The sequence below is a fragment of the Charadrius vociferus genome, unplaced genomic scaffold (assembly GCF_000708025.1).
Source record: "Charadrius vociferus isolate BGI_N301 unplaced genomic scaffold, ASM70802v2 scaffold473, whole genome shotgun sequence".
NCBI lineage: Eukaryota > Metazoa > Chordata > Aves > Charadriiformes > Charadriidae > Charadrius > Charadrius vociferus.
The window spans coordinates 239428-249679 of record NW_009647444.1 but is presented as its reverse complement, the minus strand read 5'-3'; positions in this window follow the sequence as shown (position 1 = coordinate 249679).

The window sequence follows — 10252 nt, the reverse complement described above, 5'->3', positions numbered from 1 at the left end:
GCCGCAGGACCAGGAAGGACAAAAGCCCGTGTCCGGGCAGTGCCCCAGGCTGGGCAGCGTGTCCCAACCATCCTCCTCTCCAGGGGCTGAGAAGAGCTGCTTGGGAGGCACAGGGGAAGAACCAGGGGAGAGACTGGGCAGACAACCCACTCCGGAGCTGTGCCTGCGGGAAAACCTCCTCTCTGCAAGGCTCTGCACTGGGGTGGGTGAAAATCCCAACTGTCCGCCCAGCACAGGCTGCAAGCTTTCGGCATGCTGGGATACTGGTCAGATGGTGAATTTTCCCCTTTGCCAGTCCCGCGCAGTCTCACTCTACACTGTCCTGTCACTAAGCCATCCATCCCTGCGAGCATCCCCGGTCACGGGCACAGGTACCCGCTCAGCGCCGCCTGGCTTTTAATATCACGGGAGCACACTTCTGGTGCCGCTTCCCTGGCAAGTCCTGTGCCCTGTCCCCTCGCAGGCAGATAATTACCATCTCCCAGACTCAGCCGTAATGAGCCCAGGTGCTCGTTTCCCATCCAAGCAATTTACTCAGCAGATCCTCCAGCGAAAGCGGAGTCCCACTGAAGGGCCTGGGAGAACGGCTGTGCCTGTGATGGATGCGTAGGACCTGCTCAAGGGGGGGAAAAAGAAAGAACAAACAAGGAAAAAGGCTGGAGAGCAAGGGGAAGGAGGGAAGGAAGAAACAAAGAAAAGAAAGGGAAAAATCAAGCCTAGGCAGTGAAGGAAAGAGAAAGCAGGAGAGGTTTTAACATACATTATTCTGTGCATTCCCTGTGCCCAAAACCTCCGGCACCTTAGCAAATACGGTCCAAACCAGCATCCTAGTAAACACATGTGCCTGTAGAAACACCAGCAGCCAGCGAGCTACAAACAGTATCAAAACACAAACAGGGGAACTCAAAGGAAAACATCCTGCTCTGCAGCAGAAGCATGTGCCTGGCGAGGGATGGGGAGCATCACTGGGGGCCCTGGGAGAGCAAAAGGGGAGCCCAGGAGCCCGCAGCCAGCGCTGGCTGGCCCGGCACGCTGCTGCTCTGCTCCCTGTGGCTGAGGGCTGCTGGCGGCGTTCCCTGCAACAGCTCCCGAGGAGGGAAGCAGTGTTTTGGAGAAGCGAGAGATGCGCAGCTCCTGCCCGGCCTTGCAGCCCGGCCGCGTTCACACTGACAGCCAAGCGCCCGCTGCTGCGCGGAGGTCGGGGGGGATCAAGTTCGGCCAGGGCCCAGCTGAACGCTCTGCATCTCAACCGCCCTCAGACCAGGGTTTTGCAGGGCAGGATGAGTTTATCGACACCTGTGAACTCTGCAAGACGCTGCATGGTGTGGGCGCCCCAGCAGCAGCAGCACGCCTTTGAAGGTGAGTAGAGGGGAAATATTATTTAAAAATAGCATCTGGCTTCACCTTGACACCATCCCCTTCAGAATCGCAAAATGCTTTTCACACACGCCATCCTTTCTCTGTAGCTGAACGGAGGCAGGGAAGGCGGTTTTCCCACGCTGCAGAGCGAGGCTGTTAGCATGAGTGTGGACCCCGGGGTTGCAACCCACCAGCGACACTGAGCTCGGCCCCTGAGCAGACCCGGGCGTCTGTCCCGGCACTGGCTCCCACGGCTGCAGTCCCGTACAGCGACAGCCCCAAAGCCAGCCTGCCCTGTGCCGACAGCGAACCCCTGCCCCAACCCCAGATGGTCAGAGCTCCGTGCATGGCTACCACCGGTGCAGTGTGGGGCTGATACAGTAAAAATGCAATTCATGCAAACAGCAAATCGCCAGATCCTTCAGTCTAACAGATCAGATACTCAAATTCATGTTAAACTTCCCTGTGCTTGGTAAGCTTAATGTTCAACTGCACAAACTCCTCCCTAAGCCCCCTGAGCTCCCTCCTGGACCCAGCCAGGGTCCTGGTCCCCATCCGGCGCATCCCTCTCCCCAGAGACTGCTCCAGACTTTCACCCCTCAGCTGGTCAGAACTTTTTTCCTGATTTCCAGCCTAACTTAATTCATTACTAATTTACAACCATTTAATTTTATGCTGATACTATCACTTAAGGTAAACGGTTCGTCTCCCTCCTTGGTGTTTGCTCCCCCAAATATGTTTATGAAGAGTCATTATATCCTCTCTCAACCTCCATTTGGCAGAGCTGAACAAACCACTCTCTCTTCATCTCTCATCTTACAGCAGATACAGAGCTTGAAATCAGCTATTTCAGCCACAGGCAGCTGCCTTCAGCATCCCAGTCTGAGCAAGGTCAAGTCCAAAGCTGCTCTGAGCATCACGCTGCCCAAGTTCTTCTCTTCACATTTTTCTCATTTGCAACTGGGCATCCGATCCAAATGTGAATATAACCAAACCAGCCAGTTCAATGTCCCCAGTCCCCTGAAATGGGTCTTTTCCTCGTGACTGTGTTGCAGAACAAGGGTCTCAGGTTAACAGAGGAGACAGCAGTAGCTGGGGAAGCCCAGGAAAAGATAAAACACTATTAAAAAAACCCAAATGATCTAAATGTTAAGGGAGGAAAAACTTAATAAATTAAATCTAAATCTATTTTTGTTACATCTGTTCAGATCCTTTAAGGAGCTTTAGGACAGCTGTTTCTATATCCCATTTAATCTTGATGTTATTGTAATGAGCTAAGTCTTGGGGTCTGAGCTGATTGTCTCTCCAGGCAAATTCTTGAGTACCAGTGAAAATGCTGCTCCCAGCCAAGGGCGGCTTCCCCAGCTCCCTGCCTCGGTGCGCGGGGGGAGCGGGGGTCCGGCGGTGTCCCCGGGCAGCCCTTGCTGCGGGATATTGCCAAACCCTGGAGCTGAGCATCGCTGGGACCTTGGGCGAGCTGCTGGCTGGGTCGGTCTTCCCGGGCACGGCGAGGGCTTTGGGTGGCCAGCAGAACCCCACGACAAGGGTGCAGAGGGGGGACACTGTGCCCAGCTGATGGTAGCGGGCAGCAGAAATACAGCACTGGGGTCCCTGCTGCCGGCAGCCCCGCAAGCGGGGGCCCCAGAGCGGAGCCCCCCTCCGGCCGAGCTGTGCTTTCCCCCCTCCTGTTGCTCCTCCATCGCCCCTCCCGGGTCTGAGCGGCGGCCGCTCCTCTGATTTCCTCACCCCAAGTTGTCACATCCCCCCTTTGCTCTTCATCTCTTCCCCCTGTTTGCTGGCATAGTTATTACTCTGACTTTAGAGGCTTTGTTTTTAATTTCCTAAATTACAGCATAATTTAGGCTAATTATTGCTTTGTCCCTCTGATCTTATTAAACCTTTAATCCCTCGGTGATTCCCCACCCAGAGCAAAGTCTGCTTTTCTCACATTCATTCCTGCACTGGGTCTGCTCTTGCCTCTTGCCCCAGGCGGCCTCACCTCCCAAACAGGCGGCAGATGCCCCTGATCTTCACTCCCCAGCTCCCCTTCCCTCCAGGAAGCCCTTCTGTGGGTGGAGAGGGGCTCAGCACGAGTACATGGGCACCCCAAGAAGGACTTGTTGTCCTGGCTGGCCACTGTTTCTGTCACTGTGCTTACAAACCTTCCCGGCTTTTATCTCATATGATGGTGTCCAGTTGCCTTTCGATCCTGGGCTCTTTGGCAGCTGCAGGTCCCACCAAGCACAGCTCTCCACACAGCGTGGCAGCCCCACTCCTCCCATCCCCAGCTGGGTCTTGCAATGATGGGCAACAGCAAGCAGGGACCTGCCCCTCTCCCTCCTGGCCAGGCCTACTGACGGCTTTTAATTACTCCCTCCTGCCCCCCCACCCAACTACTAATGACTTCCCATTTGCAGCCCCAAGGCCTGGAAGACTCCTGTAGGCATCATCTCCCCAAGCAGCCCAAGGCTTCTCCTCGCCGCGACGTGCAGAGTGTGCCACCCGTCCCTCGGCACCCTGCAGTGACCCGAGCTGCCGCTCCTGGCGTAGGAGCCCTCGGCAGAGCCCAGCACGGGTGTAAGGACCTCTCCTCAGCAGCCAGGGGAGTCCTTGCTCCCCCAAACCAGAGCATCTCCCGGGTCCTTGGGTGCCTTCAGCATCCCGGCGGCATTTAGGAGCAGAGATACGCATGGAGCAAATCCCTGGGGAATACAGCAGGGATGGGTACAGGGGGGAGGACTGTGTCCTTGGGGGGTGCTCAGCATGCTCCCCCCACCTCCCACCCTCTGCCCAGCTCCGCTGAGCCCCCACTCAAAGTGTTTTCTCATGCCAAGCATCCTGCCCGGCAGAGCCCAGTGGGGACCGAGCCAGGGCACGGGGGGGTCCCCGGGGACGGGCACTGGCTGGGCACTCCGGGAGCGAGCGCGCTGAGGGAGCAGGGCTCCATCATTCAGGTGATGCGCAGATCAATACAGCCCAGGCGCCAGCCGTGAAATGCTCATGTTAATTTGCTTGGGCAAAACAGATTATAGAAATTTACTTTTTATAGCTACAAAGTTGAAGGATTTTCTGACCACAGGCTGCAAAAATCCCCTTAATGAAGCCCCACAGCTCTCCAGGGCTTTAGGAAGAGCTCTGGCCCTCGGCCCCCCTTCTCCACTTGAAGCATTGTTTCTGTCTTCAGTCTCCTGCCAAGAATCTCTTCAGCTCTGCAGCTGGATTTGATACAGGGGTGGGGAGAGGAGCTTAATCACAGCAGTAAAGAGACCGGGAGAGAAGCTGTTCTGGTGGAGTCTTTCAAGGAGCAGAGTTTGAAGAGTCCCTGAGAGTGAAGGGGGCTCCCAGATGCACTGCCCAAGCCGGAAAAAAAAAAAAAGAAAAAAAAAAAAAAAGGAAAAACCAGAAAGGCCAAACAAAACCTCTCCCAGGCCTTTTCTGCCTCTAATTTAACCCAGTCCCTGGATTAAAAGTAGGTCATTAAAGCAGCTGCAGGGAAGGGGGTGAGGGTAGCACTGCTCGTGTCGATTAAGTGATGGTAAATCACGGCCCTCAACCCCGGCGGAGACTCGCGCTGCCTGGAGCGGAGCCGAAATTGCAGCTGGGTGCGAGAGGCACCGCAGCGGCACCGAGCCCCGGGAGATGGGGCAGAGCAGGCGCAGCACAGCATGGCCAGAGCTGCCGTCCCCGCAGGGAGAGCTGCCTGCTGCCGGCACCCAGCGCGGCAGACGGGGCGGGAGGAGGATGGAGAGATGCAGGAATCGGGTGGCTTTGAGCGAGGGAAGCGGGACAAGGACACCGATCGGGACCTGTTTTTGAAGACTGAATTGGTGGCAGGGCTCCGGAGAGAGACGGGGTCACCGCTGGCTTCACGCCTCCTGCTCCGGCACCGCTCCTGCCCAGGGGCCGTGGCATGCCGGGGCAGTGCAAGACCCCCCCACGAATCCACCTGTGAACTTTGCTTCTTTTATTTCATTGTTTTCCTGATTTGTGCAAATCAGAGGCGGCGGGAATAAAAACCTGCCGCACTCGGGTGTGTATAAGCACAGGGAAGCAGCCGGCTCTGCGAAGCAGCAGAGGATTCTGCTCCCATCCGCAGAGCGGGGATCGGAGCTTCCCCAGTGGCGCGGGTGGAGAGCGGTGGCGAACGCGCCGGTGCTCCTGGAGCACAGAGCGTCCCGGCACTCTCTCTGCAGCGGTCCGGCAAGTGTTTCCAATTACCATCTCCGGCGAGCCGGCGTGCGCGATACACCTGCAATTACCAGGCAAAGCGGCTCCGAGCGCGGAGGACAGCAGAGCTCGTGTTGCTCCCGACTCAGCACAAAGAAGCCCTTACATCAACTCAGCAGCCGACGTGCGCTAGAGAGGGGAACAATTATATTTTTATTCTCTCGTTTCTGCACTTATTAACATTCCTTCACACGGCAGCCGAGGGCCGAGCCAGAACAGACGGGAGGCACAGCAAGGACAGGCACAGAGGCAGACATCGACCTTGGTCCAAACATCTGCTGACAGCCTCTCTGCTGGACACGGTCCTCGCTGAGCAACCACCGGCATCCTCTGGGGAAGGGGGGGTCCCTCTGCCTCCCACCTCCTGTGCACAACTTGGGGAGAAACCACCCTGCCAGGGCTGTGGGACATTCGGGGAAGGTCCTCTCTGTCCTCCCTCCCTCTGATCTGTGAGACCCTGCTCCTCCACATCCCTGCCTCCAGAGACCAAGAGCTCCCCGTGCCTCCTCCGCTCTCTTCAGCTCCAGGCACATCCCTCCCTGCTCTCTCCCTCCCCGTGCACCATCGTCCACCATGGCCCTGGGGACAGGAAGGTTTCATTTGTTCGCCATCACTCATGCCGCCGGGAGCCCGTGCTGCCTTGGGAAGCTCGGTGCTGCTCGGACAAAAGCGGCTACGCAGAATTGCAGGAGAGGATGAGTGCAGTCAGGAACTTGCGACTCTCCTCGGCAGCGTGCCTGCCAATGCCTCTTAATGATTTCCAGGTCAAATTAGCTCCTGCTATTCAGCTTTGGTGCTGCCGGGCAGGCAGGCCATCACCAGGGCCAGCAGCACCCGAACCGCGGGCTCAGCAGACCCACGGCGAAGGCAGCAACTTGGCTGAAACCCCCTCTTCTGCCTCCAGAAGTGCTGAGGGAGCAGGGCTTCCCTCCCCACAGCCACCCCGTCGCTCTCTTCCAGCTCTGTGCATCCTCTCCTGCAATTTGCCTGCATCCATCCTGCTCTGAGTGTACCGGGCTGCTGCCCACCTGCAGCCGTGCCGGCACCCTGCTCCGGCACCGTCCATCCTGGGGGCAGCATGCCCGGTGCCGGCTGGTGGGAAGGGGTAGAGAGCGGCAATAGGGCAGTGTGTGGCTGTACCACCTTCATTGTTGACACCTGAGCTTTTGTGCTGGGGGATCCGGGAAGGACTGTGACACTTTTGCAGCTTGAAAAAGCCAAGAGGGAATATATTTCCCGTGGGCCCGGTGATGGGGAATGGCACCTTCCCTGAGGGTGGTTGCCCGAGACCGGAGCGCAGGGTCAGGGGCTCGGTGGCCACATGCAGAACGCGCCGGAGCTCCGCTTTTCCTGAAACGAGCGACCGTCGCACAAAGCCCCGAAGGGAGAGGAGAGCCAGGGGGGTCGGCCCCAGCTCTCTGCTATAAATAATAATAAAAGACCTGTTTGCCTCAGCCTTAAAAGGAAGTACAAGTTGGAAGCCATCAGCTGCGGATCACGGAGCCCAGACACGCTTCACGGAGCAGCAGGGAGTGGAGGAGAGGTTGAAATCCCCAGTAACACTAATTACACCAAGCACGAAGCTGCATGGGGCTCAGGAGCTGTCACAGACTTCCAGGGGCTCCTCCAGGTCTCTCAGCCTCCTCGCTGCACGCCACAGCGTGCTCTCGCCTCAGGCTGCCAGTGAGCTTGGAGATTTGCCGTGAAAGTCCCCGGCTGGAGCTGCTGGGGGTCCCCGGGGGCTCAGGGCCTCGTGGGGGTGGCTGGTCCTCGAGGCACAGATGACAGTCAGAAGGACAGGGACTGTGTCATGAAACATCCGCACAGGAGCATCCTGCTCGTCACTTCACTCAAGCATTGTTGGCGGGGGATGTCTCCATGCTCACAAGCTTGTTGAAGTCCCAAACTGCTGGGGACATGGGACAGCAGTGTCCCCCCAGCTGCCAGAGCCCTCTGCCAAGGGGATAACGAGCAGGGCTGCAGCCAGGGCTGCGTCCTTCCCACACTGTCCCCCACTTCTCACTCCCTCAAGAGAGGGGTCTGAGCAGGGAGGAGAGGCTCGACCCTACAGCAAAGGCAGGGTGACCTTGTCCTGGGGCATGATCATCCCCAACTTCCCCCCCCCGGGCAGTGGCAAGCAGGACCCGGCCCCCCCTCTGCCCCGCTGCTCCGGTGCAGGTGAAGAAGACGGACCAAGTGGGTAGAAGGGGTCCAACCCGCTCCAAACCAGGCTGACTCCCGTCGCCTTCCAGGTGGCCGAGCTGGCAGCCAAGGAGGATGCTGAGAGCTGCAGGACCCTTCTGCTCCTCCCGGAAAGAAACCACAGTTTCACACCAGGTGTGAGCATTTGGAGGCCGGGGAGGAGGAGAGCCACAGGGGTTTGCCATGTCTGCAGCACCCGGTGCCGTCCCCTCATCCCTGCAGCGAAGGACGCAGCCCCTTCCCACTGCCGTTTCTGTCCCTTGCCAGCTGATGGCTTGTCCCTTGGCCAGCGGGACAGAGCTGTGCTGCTGCCTCCAATTAATATTTTCTGCCTGCAGCTCAGCCAAGTCCAACCAGGAATTTGAGAGAGAGATCTTCAGCTGGCCACAAGCATCTCCCCCGCTGCTGCAGCTCCCTGCATCACCCGCTTGACTCCTGCCATCAGCCTGGGGCTGGAGGAGAGCAGACGTGGGGACAGGGAGGATGGACAGAGCTGTAGATGCTCTCCTGCACCTGGAATAACTCGGAGGCACCTCTGTATCCTGTGCTTAGGCACCGCAATCCAGGGTGCTGCTCCGTCTCCTCTCTGCTGGGCTCCGGGGCCCTTTTGGACCATCCTGGCTGGCAGAGGGGGACGGTGCCTGGGCTCGCTGGGACCCAGCGCGCTGTCACTGCTAACAATAGCGAGGAAGAGCCGGCTCCCGCTGGCGCCACGAATCCTGGGCAGCCCAGCTCACCACCCACGGCACAAAAGCAATTAAAAGTTGCACACAGAGGCCACTGTGAAGAATGAGGGCATGTAGCCATGTCACTGCTGCGGCGTTCACGCCTGTCACACCAGTGGAGCTGGTCCTGGGAGATGCAGCTGGCCAGGAGATGCTGGGGAGTGCCAGAGAGGTGCTGGTCCAGCGGGGCCGAGGCAAAGGAGCAGATGCAAAGAGGCTCATGTAACCCAGGCACAGGCAGAGCTTCCTCCTCCACCATCCTCTCCATCAGCCACGGCTCAGCTGCTCCCAGCCCATACGGCCAGTGACCATCAGAGCATCCTCAGCGCCCATCACAACATCCTCATGGAAAACCCCACGGAGAGAGCAGAAAGCAAAGCAGCCGGCCGGGACGATGCGCACCAGTTTGCCACCTGGGTGCGGGAAGACCCTCCTGCATCCCCCCCGCCACGCAGCGTGCATGCAGCGTGGGCCCCGGCACGACCTGTGCAGGGCTGTCCATGGAGGAGGGGGGGAGGCCCAGTCCCCACCACAGCCCATTGTATAACATGGCCGGGCCGTCAGGCCGCATCTCGTCAGCCCGCGCGGCCGCTCGTCCCCGGGGAGCCGGCGGCGGCAGCTGCCAGCACGTATTAGGCAGCGCTGCCTGCACCCGCCGAGGCAGGGAGGGTGCGGGCAGGGGCAGAGCAGGGCAGAGAGGGGAGATGAGGGTCGGGCTCGACTCGTACGGGAGCCCCTCGTTTGCTCCCCATGGAGCATCACCCACCGGCCACCCTGCCCTCCTGGTCCCGGGGGCGTGAGGGTGGAAGGGGGACAACGGGGAGTCCCCCCAAGGAGAGGGGGTGAGTCGGTGGCAGAGTGGGGCACATCCTTAGGGACCCCTATCCCAGCCCGCACCCCGGGGTGCTGAGCGCTGCCGGCTGGGAGCTCCTCCGCCACAGAGGACACGCATCCCTCTGCCCTCCAAAAAACAACCAGGCATCCCAAAAGGAGCCGGCTGTGGGAAGCGATGCTCCGAATCCCTTTTCCTTCCTAATGGGGCACCATTGTGGGACTGTGCGGGAGAAAAACCCACTGCAACAATAACTGTAAAAATAACTGATTTGGGGTTTCCTTCGGCAACCAAATAATAATAAAAACCAAATAATTTTGAGCAACCCAGAGCAAACAAGAAACACCGCAAAAGCGAACGCTGTTGTCTCCATGAGGGTAAACAAACAAACACACATTAAATACAGCCAAAGAAAAAGCAAAGCTTATTTGGGGAAGGGAGAGCTATCTTTTAAAAAAGGTTCCGTATAGCTTAACCTGATCTCCCAGTTTTGACTCCAAAGGCAAAGCCAAAATATTTTATTTAAAAAATGTCAAAGTGAGACATTTTTATATTTTTAAAAATCCATTATTTTGGCCGTGAACCCAGAATGTATGAATAGTTTAGGCCGCTCCAAAACTGCATATTTTTGTCGAGCAAAGCATTCATCGGAAATGTTTTCACCCTGCTCTGCTAGAAACAAAAGCGGCCGCAGCGAAGCCGCTTCCATCGTCCACGCTGCAAGGGGGGGGAGCTGGGCAGGGAGCCTCAGGGCCGGGGGGTAAATTGGCTGTTTACAGCCCCTTGTGCTTCCCTGAGCCACGAGGTGGGTAAGGACACAGTAAAGGGGGCTGGTGGGACATTTTAATATACATGATTTATACGGCCAAAGCATTTCTTTAAAAACCTGCTGGCGGGGGAGGGAGGC